This window comes from Syngnathoides biaculeatus, chromosome 6 (genome assembly GCF_019802595.1).
Source record: "Syngnathoides biaculeatus isolate LvHL_M chromosome 6, ASM1980259v1, whole genome shotgun sequence".
NCBI classification, from domain to species: Eukaryota; Metazoa; Chordata; class Actinopteri; order Syngnathiformes; family Syngnathidae; genus Syngnathoides; species Syngnathoides biaculeatus.
Genome location: NC_084645.1, coordinates 20,255,298 through 20,271,385, shown reverse-complemented (window position 1 = coordinate 20,271,385; position 16,088 = coordinate 20,255,298). Strand labels below are relative to the sequence as shown.

General features: G+C 47.7%; 1 long non-coding RNA gene across 1 annotated transcript in view; it reads left to right on the top strand.

Annotated features, from left to right (window-relative positions):
* LOC133502349 (uncharacterized) overlaps positions 1 to 15,670 on the top strand; it is a 40,872-nt gene extending 25,202 nt beyond the window's left edge. The window contains exons 3-5 of the long non-coding RNA XR_009795458.1: positions 11,900 to 12,063; positions 12,136 to 14,370; positions 14,473 to 15,670. This is a non-coding gene — a long non-coding RNA (uncharacterized LOC133502349). The remainder of the gene's footprint in view (positions 1 to 11,899; positions 12,064 to 12,135; positions 14,371 to 14,472) is intronic.
* Positions 15,671 to 16,088: the final 418 nt, after the last annotated feature.

Below are 16,088 nucleotides of genomic sequence, written 5' to 3'. Positions count from 1 at the left end.
CGTAGCACGGCGACAACGACCGCACAAACACACACACGCAAAGCAACGCAACGCAGTAGTAGTACACTTGTTCGCTGCTCGTCACGGCGTGGGGAGTACGCGCCTCCCTCAGGGCGCTCGGCCATCAGCGTTAGATGTCTCCTTTTGGACCCCGTTGGGAATTCTCGTTCCTGGAAAATGTGCAGCTGCTCTCCTTCACCAACTCTTTCATGGGTCCAAACCCAGAGAACAGAGTCTGCTAATTATTAACTACCTCAGTTCATATGAGAACAAATTAATTGCCTTTGATGACCTGTTGCTTCCCCTTGTACAGTTTTCCCCTTAGTGTATTGCGGTTCTTCGTTCAAGCCCCCACGATACGACCATTTTTACATTTGAGAGTCGCTCACCTTACGTGCAGTACCAGATTGTGCCACAGCATGCCGGGCGTGGAGCATACTTAACAGCGGGGAAAAGAGGCGGGGAAGGTGCCCCAACTAGCAATACTAGCCCCATTTCTCGATGGCGCCAGCAAACTTCACAACACGCAGCCATCATCAATTCACATTGGTTTCTTCCCAGCGGAAGGGTAGCATCACATTTTCCCCCTTTGCTGTTCATGTGGGACCAAATGGCAAAAAATATTTTAAAACACGTTTAAAAAGGAATTTCCTTTCTGTGTGCTTTGTGTTTTTCAAGGCATCACCGTACGCTGATAAGTATATTGTAATCATTTGAAGCGTGTTTTAATTTTTCGACGTGTTCTAAAAATGTAGGAGGGGGCAAAACTATTCCAAAAAAGTGTTTTTACGCGGTCACCGATGGTGCGTGTCTGGATCGTTTCCTCACAATAAGCAGAGATCCACCGTCAAGCTGCGGTAAATGCGAATTTTGTCGACAAAATGCTTAAGGTCAAGTTTCCTCCACTGCTTTGAGCGAAACGAAGAGGTGTGCGTAATTATGTTTGCCGGGACATCTGACGGCACCATTTCATTACCACAATACGTCCCTCTTCCATGTGGCATCTGTAAAGCTGAACTTTACAATTGTGTCCAGATAAATTGAGCGACATAAATCTACTCTTCGTCCTAACAATCGGGCTGAATTTGATCACCCCCAAAGTCAGCAAATGCCTGATTATCAGATGATACTCAGCGATTATCCTGTTTTGTAGGGAGTGAATTTTTCCTCCGGATCCGACAATCATAAACGTTGCGCCTGTTCAATGTTGACCATCTTGCCACTCGTGCATTTGATCATCTCGAGTGCACCCCGCACGCCGCACAATAACAGATGATCCGTTTTTTTTTCCCCCCCTCATCATGTGTGGGTTTCTCTCAATTTTTCCCCAAAAATCTCGATGTCTACTTTAAGTAAAGACGAAGGCCAAAATGCATTTACATCGTGTAGTTCAAAAGATTATTTGTGAAAAAAATGCATTCCATGTTGTAAATATAAGGGGATGATACTCGTTTGAATCCGTAAGTAATGAGACTTATGGGCTCAAGAAAAAGACGTCTTGTGACCTTTAAACTGAAATGAAAATGCCCTTTTGTGCTGTCGCACGGCAAGTACAGTACGGGGCGTGGGGGGGGGGCTACAAAGCTGGCAATGATGTGTGCGACGCCCTTTAATTGGGACACTGCAGCACGTGTGCCACTCGGACCATTTCAAAGTGCGTGGGTGCTTCCTTTGCCATGTGCAAGCATAATGCTTCATTTCTTGACACCTGGAAAAAAAAAAGACACTAACTTGACTAATATATCTCGATCCTGAACCAGCATTCACAATTTTTTGAAAAAAACATTTCTTTCGATAACTCGCTCCAAGCAGCACAGTCCAGTAGTGCATTGTATAGTATACGAGGTGCAGGGTTCAAAACTCCTCTCCAGCTTCCAGTGTGGTGGTTTTACTTATAAGTGGGGGGGGGGGGGGTAGCAGACTTTATTTAAACAGGTGAAAGACTAGATGAGAACGAAGTTCTCGTTTGGAATTGTGACCTGGGCAAAAGGGCAGCAACAAGTTCATCATCATGTCCCAGCCAATTGTATACGAAGCAAAAATGGATGCACACCTCAAATTAGCATGAATGAACTTGAGAACATTTGGTCGACGGGGGGGGGGGCACTTTGCCTAAAATAGAGGCACTTCAAAAATGTGTGCGTATGTGTGTGTTTGTGGGGGGGCGGGGGGGCGCCTCTGATGAAAACCGTTTTTGTTTCTCCCACCTGCTGCGTCTCCTTTCCCCATTTTTTGTCCTCCTTTCTTGTGTAGCATCCAAGCAAACATACATTGTGCAATTATTCAGCGCTACCTGCCTCGCCGCTCCCGTCGGCGGTCCGCCGCTAATGGGAAGCGGCCGCCGCCGCGCTGACAGCTGGGGCGAGACCGTCCTCCTCCTCTCCCGGCGCTTCGTTATTAAGGGAAGTTGCCACAAAGATCAACACCTTTGTCTGCTTGGTGTGCGCCACCAGCTGGGAGCCGTCACGGCGCCCCTGACGTGCAGTAGAAAAGAAATGTACTCACACGCTGGTATATAATAATGATTAAAAAAAAAATGTATAGGTACCGTTGAGGCCAGACGTTTACAGCCAAAGTGCAAAAACACACAATTTGTGTTTTTTGTCTCACAATCTGAAGTCAAACCTGACTAAATAAACGTCTCCTGTTTCAGGTCAGTCAGGATCACCAAAATAATGCCGCAGTAATGAGGGCGACGACAAAGACTAAAAAAAAAAAAAAAAAATGCAAAAAAGACTAAATAAAATTGTTTCAGTATCATTTGACAAAGTACTGACGGACGGACTGAAATGTACTTAAGTACAAAAGAAAAATTATTTATACGTTCAGCGGAAAAGAAAAACATTTTGAGGGGGAAAAAATATTTTCGCACATAAAATAAATCGGTGCATCAACGATTTTCAATTCACGATTGAAGAACAAAAAAATGTTTTTAAATGTAAAGAAAAATGCCAGATTTTCATATTCCAATTTTTTGGCTCAAAAGAATACAATTAAAAAGAAAAAGAAGAGAAAAATTGGGCACAGGACCAGGTTTAATTTTGTTTATGTGATTACTGTTGCTCGTTATGATAACGTCAGGAACAATTAAATATTCAAATCAAACTTCCTGCGGTCTGTTTTTCCAATTTTGATCTGAGCAACAACAAAAATCCAGCTTTTATGTATTTATTGAGAGGAGACGGAGATTTTGGAACACAAAACGGAAGTGGGTTTTAGCTGCACATCTAAAAGAAATACTCAAGTACAGAAGTCTGAAAAAAATCGAGTGCAGTAAAATCGTAAAGTACGCGGCTCCTCCCCTTTCAACTTCAGTCATGGAAGCGTGCGGAGCCTCAAAATGTGAGCAGCGTGTTTTGATGTCAGCGTCGCAGTCGGAACGGGGGGGATGATGCCAATCATATGCCGGCTAAATATAGCGCTCGCCGTCGTCTATGTGTTCTGCAGCCAGGAACAACAAACAACTTTTCCATTCAAAGCTCAAAGTCACGTCATTGAAGGAGACACATTGTGGAATTGTGGCAATATTTGGGTCACATTATATCATACATCCATCCGTTAGCCGAGCTGCTTATCCTCACGAGGATACAAGCCGGACTGCTCGCTGGCCAATCGCTGGGCACATAGGAACAAACGGCCATTCGGACTCACAATCTCACTTTGGGGCCTTCAATGAATGTTGCGTGTTTTTGGGGATGAGGGAGGAAATTGGAGTGCCCGCCCGGAGAAAAGCCACGCGGGCATTTCAACCCCGGTCCTCACAACTGTGTGGCCAACGCTCTAAGCAGTTGTTCCACTGCGCCCCCACATTATCAAATATTTGCCTTTATTTTTTTGATTGATATGCTTTCTATACCTCTTATTATCGTTTTTAATCTTGCTCTGCTGTGCATGTTGAAGGAAGCTAATCGAACTGCAGATGGCTGATCTTCCGAGTTTTCCTACCTCCCAATGCCAAAGGCAGCCGATCCAGTATTGACGTGGCCTCTCTTCAATTTGGAGGCGCACGCTGTGAGATCCCGCGGCAGGCGGAGGTGATTGACTTTTCGACGCCATTCGCACTTTCCGGGCCGCGTACGCCGAGTCACCTTGAAAGTGAACTGTTACGAAGTGGTTCGGTACAATCGACGCCGATGACACGGCGGCTGACTCACAGTTTTGGTGTTTGCACGTACATCCCGACGCGTGTGCCCAGATTGCATCCTGCCGTCGAACGCCGAGGAACGCAGCACTCATTTGAAGCAAGCTCCTAATTATTCAGATCGTATTCAATCTTTTAGTGGAGTTTTTGGGGCCATTGTTTCCGATGACATTGATATTTTCTCTGCTGGTAATGAGTCTCTCTTTTAGCACGGATGATGCTCACAGGCACTCTTACGCGTCGACAAAATGTCATTTGGCGGAAGTGGACGCGCTGAAATGCGAAAACTGCTCTCCGCTGTCAAAAGGTGGACGCGGTTACACTCAACCTTCACCCAGAGCAACGGCAATGAGCTGGACGATTCCCAAGGGATGACGGTCGGCGACTCGCTCCCGCACGCTTTGCGGTTAGCGATGAGTGTGCTCATTGTGTTTGCTGCGCCCTTCTCCCGCATTCAGTAATCGGCTGAAGAGTCCATCGACGGCTGCGGCTTTATCGTAAGCAAGCGTGAAATGCAAAAACGGGCAAAGTTAAAAACACAACGCAGCGGGGGAGCCAACAATGAACCGCAATTAGGCCGTGAACGCATCTGAGTTCAAACGGGTACGAGGACGCTCCGACGGTGATGCGCGGTTGCCGTTCAGCGACGGCGTCACGCCTGTTACACGCAGACGTCTGGCGACATTGGGGATGTTCTCCCAACGTGGGCGTGCAGACGACAGATGCTGAAGTGATATTCTTCTGGAACCACATCGACGGGCTGTTTAGCGGCGGCTCGCGTCATTCAACAAACTGATTGCATTTTGGTTCCACTCCGTAAAGTGACTGTAATTTCTTGGGCTTGCTCGGGTGATCGTTAAAAATTGGATTTTCTTGCGAGGACCTCGCTCGGAAATTCGCAGGCTGCAATTAGCAACCCAAACCTGCAATTTAAAGACATTTTTTTTTTCCTCAAGAATCTGTGAAGATTTCAGAAGGAGGATGAAAATAACAATTTTATTATGAGGACTAAAGCGGCCCGATTTCCCCGATACACTGCGTGGAGATGAACACAGCGGATCGACGAGAATATGACGTCAAGCCGAGAGACTACCTGCGATTTCCGAGCGGGAAACGCACGCTCGGGCACCAAAGACGACGAGCAGATGGCGAGCGCCGCGGTCCTGTCGGTACAACGTTACGTGCGCACTCTGAGTTGGTCGAGGAGAAAAAAAAAAAAAAAAAAAGGAGTGAGATCAGGCCATCTGTCTGCATAACAACAAGGTGTCACTTTCAAGAGGCTGGGAAAGTCACGCCTACTCTTTCTCCGAGTTTCTCGATCACGCTCAACAACAACTGCGCTTTTGCTGCCTCCGATTGTTAATGCAATCAAATCCTACAGTTTAGTTGTGAGCAGCCGGGGCCAGCGAGATCAAAGTTCTCGTTTGTTCCATGTAATTGTATTCCTTTACTCTGAAGAATCTTTTCTTTTCACGCGGTGCCTGCGTTCATTTCCGATGGTCCGACCTTTGTTCATCCGCCAGACCGTACCGCTCTGCGGGGCAGCGAAATGTCCGCAAACGCAGTCGGAGGTGGTCGTAGTTGTTTAGCCTCGCTAGCTGTGGCTGTTTAGTCTTTAGAAGATTTATACCAGCGGGACCACAGGACTGGCGGCAAAGAACCAGAGCGGGACGTAGAACTCAATATTTGTGATTGGCAAAAAGCACAGATAACCAGTCTGAGCTAACGAGAGCTTTATTCATGTCGCGGCATACACCGACCAACATCACGACATTAGCAGTACAGCGAGCTCACGGGGATACAACTAACTCCAACAACTGTGAGGAAATACTTTGTTTTGATTTCGCGTAGTCGATGATTCGACTTTGCTTCTCCGTCATGAAGTTTAAAGCTCGAGTGACAGTTATTCAACATCGCCGTTAGTCACGCCGCGGCGCTTCGTGAGAAGCACTTTGAGCCCGTTCCAGGTTTTCGGACTTGTGAGTTGTCGGATGGCTCAACAGACCAATTTGTGAGGTGGACCCGCTTTTGAGAGCAAAGGTGCGGAAAAGTGACGTCGCCTAAGCGTGGAAGGTGCCTGGGCCCACGCGGTGGAGTGCGTCGACAGATTCTGCGTTCCTCAGCAGTGCTACAGTACATGCGTATCGCGGTTTGCCTCACGTGCGCCGGGCCGCTTTTCGGCAGTCGCTCGCGACCGTCTCCAGCTGCTCGGATGCAATTCCACATTTCTTCAGTGAAGGTTTTCAGCTCGTGCGGGCCACCTTCCCTTCTTCGAGTTCACCGTACGATTTTGTGTGGCTAATTTATTGGCGTTCTGACGACATGGCCAGTCCGCAGCACTTCCAAGGTTAAACGTAAGCCGTTTTGTCGTCCCACCGGTGGAGCGCCACGATACGGCGGAGGCAGGAGATGTCGAACACCGCCCGCATCGCGACGTGACGGATGTTGCGGTTTTCTGTAATTGGGACGTTCCCGCGGTGCTGTCAAATGTTGGACTAAGTCCCCGCCGAGGCTCTGGTCACGCCCGTCTGTTCGTCGCCCGCCGCTGATGTTCTGCAACTATCTTTCACGGTGCACCTTGTCCACATGCTCGCTCTTATTTTTTTTTTTTTTGTTGTTTTTTTTTTCCAATCGCCCCCTCTGGTGATCCTGCAGTGGGCTGAGATGCAGCACGTTTTTATAAACTCTACAAGTGCTTGGGAATTTGTGTGCCTACACGCTCCAAAGAGCAGGCTTGTGTGTGTGCGCGCGCGTGTTGGCATCCAATCTCGGTTGGCGCCGGCCGCGCTGTAGCAGGTGGTGCACATTTTTCCATTTATAATAAAACGCCGAGCGGAGGCATCTCCCATCTTTTCGCAGCGTCCCAACATAATATTGGTGAAAACAGCCAGGATGTGAGCGCACAGCAATTTATTATCTCTGCACACTGTTTGACAAAAGACAATTGCAGGTGCAGCTCAATAAATTTGAATATCACATTTCAGTCGTTCGATTCAAAACGTGAAACAATCTGCAGTAGATTGACGACGCAACTTTTTTGTTTTTTCCAAGTGATTTATTGCAGATTTCTGTGAAGAAAAATCCCAAATTGTGCTTTGCATAAATTGAATGTTATCGCTGGCAAAGATCCTGCACTGGTGCCAGAACTCAGCACTCGGTAAAGTCCGCCACTGCTGCTCACGCTCACTCAAGAATTGGCATGTAGACATTTTCTTAATTTCATTTTGGTTGCTGTAGTAGCAGTTCTTAATAGCTGAAGAGCAGTACCTGTCTGTACTCAAATATTCTGATTATGTACATTGACTTCAAAAGTAGGAACTGACTCTCTATTTCAGACACAGGTTAAAGATCGCAAACAGTCGTCTGTGTCGTTTACGTGTCCTCTCATGGCCAAGCTTTAACAAAACCACCGCATTGTGTCATTGTACTTACCGAGTCATCAGCCAAGTTGATCACCTCTCCGATATTTTTAATTGACTGCACATTCCCAAAAATACATCAAGCAGGTGACATTTCGTGTAACGTTGCACGCTTGCGGCTAACCGTGTTCTCTGAGGCGGCGGCGGCGGCCTGCGGCCTGCGGGCAGGGTGGGGTCCTGAAATGAGGCTACATTCAAATTTTGTGAGCGGTTTGAAAACGCCTAATTGCTCTCCGCATAACCCGCAAACACGAAAAATGCGAGGGCAAAACCCGACTGTAGCTAATGCTTTATCTTTCTTTGTTCTTCTGTGGCATTTAGCAAAACAGCTTTATTGTGCGCTAGAGCCACCCCGGTGACATTGTCCTTCCACTGCCAGGAAATCAATGTCAATCGATGGTTGTGGGATGTAGGGAAGTTTGCTGGCAGCCTCGAGCGGAGCAAGTCTGAAGCACGGTTGGCTTCTCAATAAACTTGTAAGTCAAGGCACTTGTATCTCAAGGTACTACTACTCCTTTCCCTGTGGAAACTGCTAGTTCGAACAGGAAGGCTAATAATTCCCTAAAACCTGACGCTGGCGTGATGCGTGCTGGACAAAGAAACAAAACCAACCAACCATGAAATGTTTTCTAGGAATGTCAAACCCAGTTCAGCGATTGGTTTCGTTTCACCCTTTGAGTTCAGCGGCGGCCGCTCTTTGAAATCGTTCCGAGTCACGTGAGCGTCCACCGGAATCATCGATGCCACACACATCCGCCGCGATAAGAAACACGGGCTCGGCGTTATCGTCATGAGCCAGAAAAGTCAAGGAGAATTCGGGGTTTTGCCCTGATTCATGGAAGGACTGATTGAACGTTCTAAAAAAAGACACGAGTGGAAAAAGTCACCGAGATGATCCCTACCTTCATACAGATACCGAGATATTATGCAAATGATGGCGATTATTCAGCCAACAGTTACGATTAGAGCGTCGACACGTATTCACGGTCTTCGGGCCGCAATCAGCGGCTTGATTGAACCCTTTGGACGCAGCTAACCTTCAGCGTTGTCTTAAATTAACGCAGATGATTTGAAAGATCGGGCGGGCAAGCCAAGCTTACAAGTTTTCACGTGGAACAAGGCCTATTGGTTAAGTCTAGTTGACGCGGTGGCACAAGGCGGAAGGTCCTGTTCGCTTGCAACGCGTGCACTCAATCATCAGCGCGAAGGAACGCGCCGTTCCAAGTTACCGCGCGGCTCGATATTCAAAATCAACATCATTTCCATTCTGCCGGGACCGACACGGTAACACTATTGCGGGCTTATTTTTGTCAGATGCAAATGTGGCGTCCCCAGGAGGGCGGCAAAGGCTGCGCGGTCTGCCCTCACAGCCGATATTTACACGAAACCCAGCGCCGGTGTCGAGAGATGCTTAATGATGTGCCAAGCTTGTGCCGCAGTGGCTGGCTGGGGACACGCCTCCCTTAAAAAGAAACAAGTGAATTATTAAAGGAAGCCAATAGAGGTGTGCCTTGCATTCTAATCATCTTGGACGTGTTTGCCTTTCACTGAAAATGCTGACCACAGACCTTCAATCTCCTTTTATGGATGTTGATAGTATACGGGTCACTTTCAGCGAATTTGAGCACTGCAGTAAAGTTAGCATTTTTCATACGCGGTCTTGGTTTTATATTCTGTGCTCTGTGGGAATAACGAGTACAGTATTACGAGTGGTGTAGTTGCCTGCCTCTTCTTCTCTTTGTTAATGAGGCGACCTGCTGTGGCATAACGTGGTACTACTACGCAAAATTCAGAGTTGCCTTTATTTTGACAAAACAAAAACATGTGACGACAATTAGATAAAAATCCACGAACGTAGCAAAGGAGCACGAACATTATATTGGAGTCCTACAGCTCAAGCATTTTGACGTCGTAGCATATTTGTACAAGGCGAAAAGCTCTTGGTGAGGCGCGACGATCCATCCGCGTGATTATTTGTGCATTGATTTCCAGCACCTGAAGCGCAGACGGATCCGCTCCGTTTACGGAAATAAGCTGACCTCCCCGCGCGACCCTGAAAAGACGTCGGACGCAAACGTTGCCGTTATTTCGGGTGCCTCTCCTCCTTTATGTTGGCTTCAAAGTGACAGCTTTCTCTTGTTTTGCACGGCTTTGCGCACACCTCGCGTTCCGTTTGCCTGCCTACTCTTTGCCTCATAAACAGGCAAAATGTCAGCTGCCGCCGCAACGGAACGAGAGGTATGCGTGATGTCTCGTTGAACTGTTTACCTCGCGTTTGGCTCCAATGTTGATATTATTCACAAATTATTGGTCCAATTATCAGTGGTGGTAAGTAACAAATTATACGAAAGAACTCCACAATTTGTTTTGAAATACATTATGCGTGAAGATAATTACTGAAAACACATTCAAATTGTTTTTCAGCATTTCCTGTTTTCCAGATTTTTGGGATGCATGACTAAAACAGTGACCCGTTATGCACTTGAGGATTTACCATGAGTTATCCCGTCCGCCCTGCTGTGCCAACACCCTGAAAATGAATCTTCCCTTCGGATTCTGCGCTGCTGTGGCTGCTATAGAGCGCCTCATTGTTGGCCACAGGTGTGCGCATATGAAAGAAAGCACAAGTGCAATGTAAAAAAAAAAATCATGTTTTCAAAGTTGTCGGGGGCTCGGCCCAACCACTGCCCCCGGGCGGTACCGCCTCCGACAGCTCTCACACAGCTGCTTTGCATTGGACGCTAATTGAATGTGGCATCGGTATTGGCCAGTTCCTTGCACTGTGTTAGTGTGTGTTGGACACCGCTGTATAATGCGTGAGTACGCAAGCGTTTAGTAGTGTCTGTGCCATCATAGCCAAGCCTTGTTTTTGTTCATGCTTTCAAGTTTTGCCTCATAGTCATCGGACCTCGTTTCACATTTTTGCACCTTGCCTCTAGCCTCGCGTTTTCGTGCCTGTGCATCTTTTAAACCGCTTACATGTGTATGACTTCTCCACCCTCAACATCATGCCTTTGCCTGGGAGTCCTGCATTTGCCTGCCCATGACAAACGCCCAACGTGACGGTCAGCGTGTAGACAGAGGCTTTGTGCTGGCGAGGACGCTTTAGAGCGCCTTGTTGTCACGCTGTGGAAAACCGCTGTGGCGATCCATTGGCTTTAAGCAGCTATATTTTGGCACAGAAGATACACTGTATACAGTTGTTTGACGGTCATAATGGTAATTGATTGAAGGTTGAGAGTTGAGAAGACGAGTGGCCTCAGCGCATTCTTCTCTGGATTGTCAAACTTACAAGTTACAGGAAATTGGGTTTTTTTTTTATTTAGGTGTCTGTACATCACTCCTAGATTTGAAACCAGATCTCTAAAATCTCGACTCCGCGTTATACTTTTTTCAACCTCCAATGACAGTCAAAATTGATTTTTACATTTTATATCGGTCCTTAAATGCATTTAAGAGTCTGCACACATCTACTTCAGAACTTGAGTTGAAGCGGAACGACTTTGACCAGAATGTCTGTACTTCCACGCGAGTAGCGTGTGACTACTTTTAGCACCTCTGCTATTGACGGTACTAGATGATGGTTGCTATGCCAAATTGGGAAAAAGCGGCGCTCACTTATAAGAAAGTAATCATTTAAATGGACCTCCTTAAAAAGCACTTAACCTCTACTGGAAGCACAGTTTACTTTGCCAGAGAGGTAGATAAAGATAAGTGTCAACATTATTGATTGAAACTCTTCTCACCTCCTCTCAAGCTGAAATTTCTCTGTGCGTTTGCAGCCGACATAAATACGCGTTCGTCTCTTCAGCTCAGCTGGCAGCAGACAATATTAAGTCCATCTCTCTTCTTTGGATCTAGTAGAAAATCAATACGGAGCGGCGAGGCTGCTCACTTACACTGGACCCGACAGCACCCCGTGACAAATCGTCTGCAAACGCACCAAAACCGCCTTGTCCGCCATTTGCTCGTCCAGACCATTTCAAGTGCTCTTTAGCGCCACTTGGACTCATTCTTAGTAGTCTGCCATTTAACCGTACGCAGGAGAACAGGCGGGCGGAGAAACAAAAAGATTAATCATACACGGAACAAAAGAGGATTATTTAGCTCTCATACTTCATTAGGATCAACTGTGAGCCTCGTGGTGAATATTACATGAGCGCAAGATGAAAGCCAGACTGCCAAGGCGCACAGCACATGATAGATCCGTCTTTGGCAGGCTGCTAAAGCGGGGGAACTGTACACACAATTTTCCATCCATCCATCCATCCATCCATCCATCCATTTTACGGCGCGCTTGTCCTCAACCGGGTCATAGTTGACCTGGAGCCTTTCTCAGTTGGCTTTAGGTGAGAGGCGGGGGAACAACTGGCCGCCGGCCAATCGCAGACAATTTCCAAAATGCGAGGGACATCGGCAGGCTGAAATCAACGTACCGACCTGCATCCTGATTGTGGTTTTGTTGAGGGCAAAGCAAGAGGCTGCATGGAGACGCGTTGAACGGTAATAGGAACTCCAAGATCTCGGACTTTTTCTCAGGTGTGGCGTGTCAAGACGCTGATGATTATTTTGCAGATCCCACAGACGTCGCAAATGTCACTGAAGCTGCTGCTCGCGACTTGAATGACTGAATCTTCAAAGGAGTTGCAGAGAATCTGCTAGAACGTCAGTTCTAGCCAGTCTTCCTAACCCTAACCACAGACCACATGGCACCAGAGCACCTCAGAACCTTCGCATCCAGCATCTGATACCAGCCACTCAGACGGCGGTTGCAACAAACCACTTGGATAAGCAAAGCATTTTCACCTCAGTGAAATCCGTTTGCACGCTCATCGTCCTCAACGGGTTCTCGACCTGAGTTCGGTTCCTCGTTGTCACCGACTTGAGTGGGCAGGTATTCACATTTGCCGATGATAACCACTTTGGATTATAATGAACGTGTAGCTGCATATTGCGAGGAGCCGTACTCAGTTGAAAACGTCCCAGTTCTTGCACGACCAGCATGCACGCAGAACGTCACCCGTGATACGACAGCGTATACATGCCAATATCGGGCAACTTGGCACAGCCGCTGAAGAGGAGCAGGCCAACATCCCCGAGTGCCACGATCGACGACCAGGTGAACTCTACGCGGTGGAGATGCGTTGCGCTGAGTTAGGCCAAGTCGGTCAGGCTGGTTTTCTGTCTCCCTGGCAGGTGTCCAATGTAGTCGAGTGGCCTTTTATTGTGAGCAGCCCAAGGCATACCCGTTCTAATCTGCATCTCGATGGGCTCAGCAAAGAAGTGCTCTCCTGCGCAGATTTTGCAAACAAGAGTCTAAAAGAACAAAGCCTTGTGCCACATACGAGCACTCGGAAGGTCAGAAAGGCAGAAAACCAAAGTTTTGGGTTGATATTCTTCTTCCGTCCACGATGTCAAACAGTCAAGTAGCGCGGTTGTTTGTTTGGTTGGAGAAAATGTTTCACCGGAGAACGATGAAACCAAGCGGGGACTTCTGCTGTCGCGATGCTGCACTCTCGTTTGCGGCGTGACAGCATGAGAACATAACTGGAATGCAGAGCGACAAGGCCGCGAAGGGAAAAACAGTCAGCGGCCGTTAGTATGCGGCACCGAGCCAGCGCGCCGCCGCGGACCTTTCGCCGAAACCGTTTTCCGCGGAGCCAAAAAGAGCAGCGAAGGTAACACTGCGGCCTTTCCGAAACTGCCCCTTCTCGGTCGACATCGGCGTCAACCCGTTTCGGGACAAAAAGGCTCGACCGTGACATTCCCGAAACAGAAGAAGAAGAAGAAGAAGAAGGAACGTCTGCTTGAGTGGCTCAAGCGCTTAACTCTTGTGCGACTTTTATCAGCGGCGGCCCTCTCAAGCTTGACGGCAGTAATGAAGCCATTAGCCACAAAATTGACTTTGGGATGAATAGGGAACATACGAGGGGTTTAAAAGGCCCAATTTGGCAGCCGTGGTCCTTTTGTTTGAAATTCATAATGACATTTGGCCACAGACACCCTCCCCCTCCCCCTCCCCCCATCATCCAGTTTTCTATCAAGTTCCGTCTTTAGTATGCGGCAGAATATGAAGCGAAGCAATTTTCTGGCTGAAAACCTTAGTGCTGCCTAATAGCTTTCACAGGGTCTTCAATAAATAATGGCATGTTTATATTTAATGCAGCGCGGTCGTGTGTTAATCAGCGGCTGCGAGGGGAACGTTAGGACCCCGCGGCGCCGATATCTGACTTTTTATTAGCGATGTCCCCAGCAAGAGGCTTCAATAATTATGATCAATTCTGTTTACATTTACATTGGATACTTCATGAGGTGGGGAATTGTAACAAGAGCCAACAAGCGAACTGTGTCAAAGATGTCGGTGTGCAGTTTCTTTCCAGGTGAACTTGCTTTGACCTCCTTGTAACTTTTCAATGCGTGTGTGAAACTGTTAGAGGGCCACTTTTTCGTATGTCATTGATGAAACAACGGCAGCCGACATGGACCGGTGCGTTTTTTTCACCACAAAACATGATTTTGACGTCTGAGCCTTTTTGTAACTCCCACCATGAAAATCCTCTCAAGGGACTTGTTTTCGAGAAGAAGCAGGAAGTGACATACATGGTCAAGTGGACTCGTTTGTTTCTATTACTTTTACCTCCAGGGAGGTCGCTCGTTGTTCCTCCGCGTTAGCCAGAATGCCGGCTCGTTGCATTGCTGGACAACGGAGGATGGATTTACCCTTCATAAGTTTGCAAGAGACCCGCTTCGTCGCGAAAAATGGATTGCACGGGTGCAGAGGACGAGAGCTTCGTGGGTTCCAAATGACAGGTAGGCGCGTATACGGCTACAAAAAAAAAAAAAAAATAGTTTGGGGCGGACCGCGTAATCAGTCTCTCATAACGTAACAAAAGATCTGCGTACGTATGACAGGCGTGCGTGCGCGTCGGACGGCGTCGGGCTCACCGGCGAAGGCTGCTGCGTCGCCTCGCCAGCGAAGGAAGAACTCTGCGGAATAAGGTCCGATTCGCAAGATTCACAACGGGTCTTTGAGCCAGAAATCGACCAAGCCGGATTCGGTTGCTGTCGGTGTTTAAACGGTCCTCTTCATCATGCCGTTGACATTTTGACATCGTGAGACCGGGACGACCTGAAGAACACCTGACCAGCAACAAGTGGCCACTCAGCTTAGAGTGTCACGTTGGGTTATGACGAGACTGCAGCAAATATACAGAGAGACTGGAGGAGTCACAGAAAGGACGATTCATGGCTCAATTTTGGTGTTCAGCTCCTTGCTGCTGAACAGGCTTCAACGTCTTCGAGAAGATGCAAGCTGCACAGTCCTCTATGGACGGGCCTTGTGGTTGACTGGCGACCAGTTCAAGGTGTTGAAAGATAAGCAAGGTCATCAGCGGGTAAACATTTGCTGACAGGTTGGGGGTCCATTTGCGGGCCTTTGACAGGTCCAGATTTGTGTACCAGCAGCTGTACAGCAACACCGTCTCCTCAATGTGTGACCACCATCAGCTCGGAAACCTCTTTCCATCTTGTCAAAAGAACACACGGCTATGATAACACATCAATATGCCACAAAAATGATTGTATCATAAATCTCCCAAAGTCCAAAATGAGATTCGTGTCTAGACACAGTCCAGAATTCACACAAAGAAATGCATTCTCACCAACGGTTCCCCTTCAGATTGGGCCATTTCCCTTTCTTACTAAGAATGTATGTAAGAGTCTACATAATAAAATACTGAGCAAGTGGTTCAATGTTTGTGGTTCAAACAATCTATCGCAGTCCCGTCACGGGAAGATGTCTCGGCAAACCACCGAACAAACGTGGCATGAAAGTGAACTGCGGGTCTTTGACAGAACGGAGCTATCGGATAAAATGGATCGTCAGCATCGTCGGACGCCTCTCTATTAACTTTGACAATTCTAAATATTTCTGTTAGTCGTGATTGCTCGAAATTCTTGGGGTATGCTTAGAGAGGATGAGAGTGTTCTGGTTGAAAGATAAAACGGTTAATAGGTTGTCTCTGGTAGCTCACGTCGTGAATAGAGAGAAGCAAGAAATCGCAATCAAATGTCGTCGTGCGCGACAGGGCCGGTTTTGTGCCTCTCCTGCAAACGGATCCAGCCGGACTTAAAGTAAACGCACCGTGGCCCGTTTTCCATTTGCATCTGCTGACGTCCAATTAACATATCCCATTGTGTCGCACGTCCCACCGCGATTGATCGATTGTAGTCGGGCTCTTCGCGCCCCGCGAACGCATCCGCAATGACAGAAAGGACACGTGGATGAATAATGCATGTCTCCATCAAGCCGTCTCGCCAGGACGATGTGGGCGGACGGGAAGGAAACTGAGAAGAAGATGAAAAAGTGGAGCAGTTGGTGGTCGCACGTCAGATGTCCATCACAATACGAGCAGCCAAAGCACTCGCTTGAGATTTTGACTTCCTTCATCACACCTGCCGCTTTCTGCACCTTAACGTCCATTTGGATTTTTGTTCCCTCCACTTTTTTTGTGGGCGGCTTTGACTCC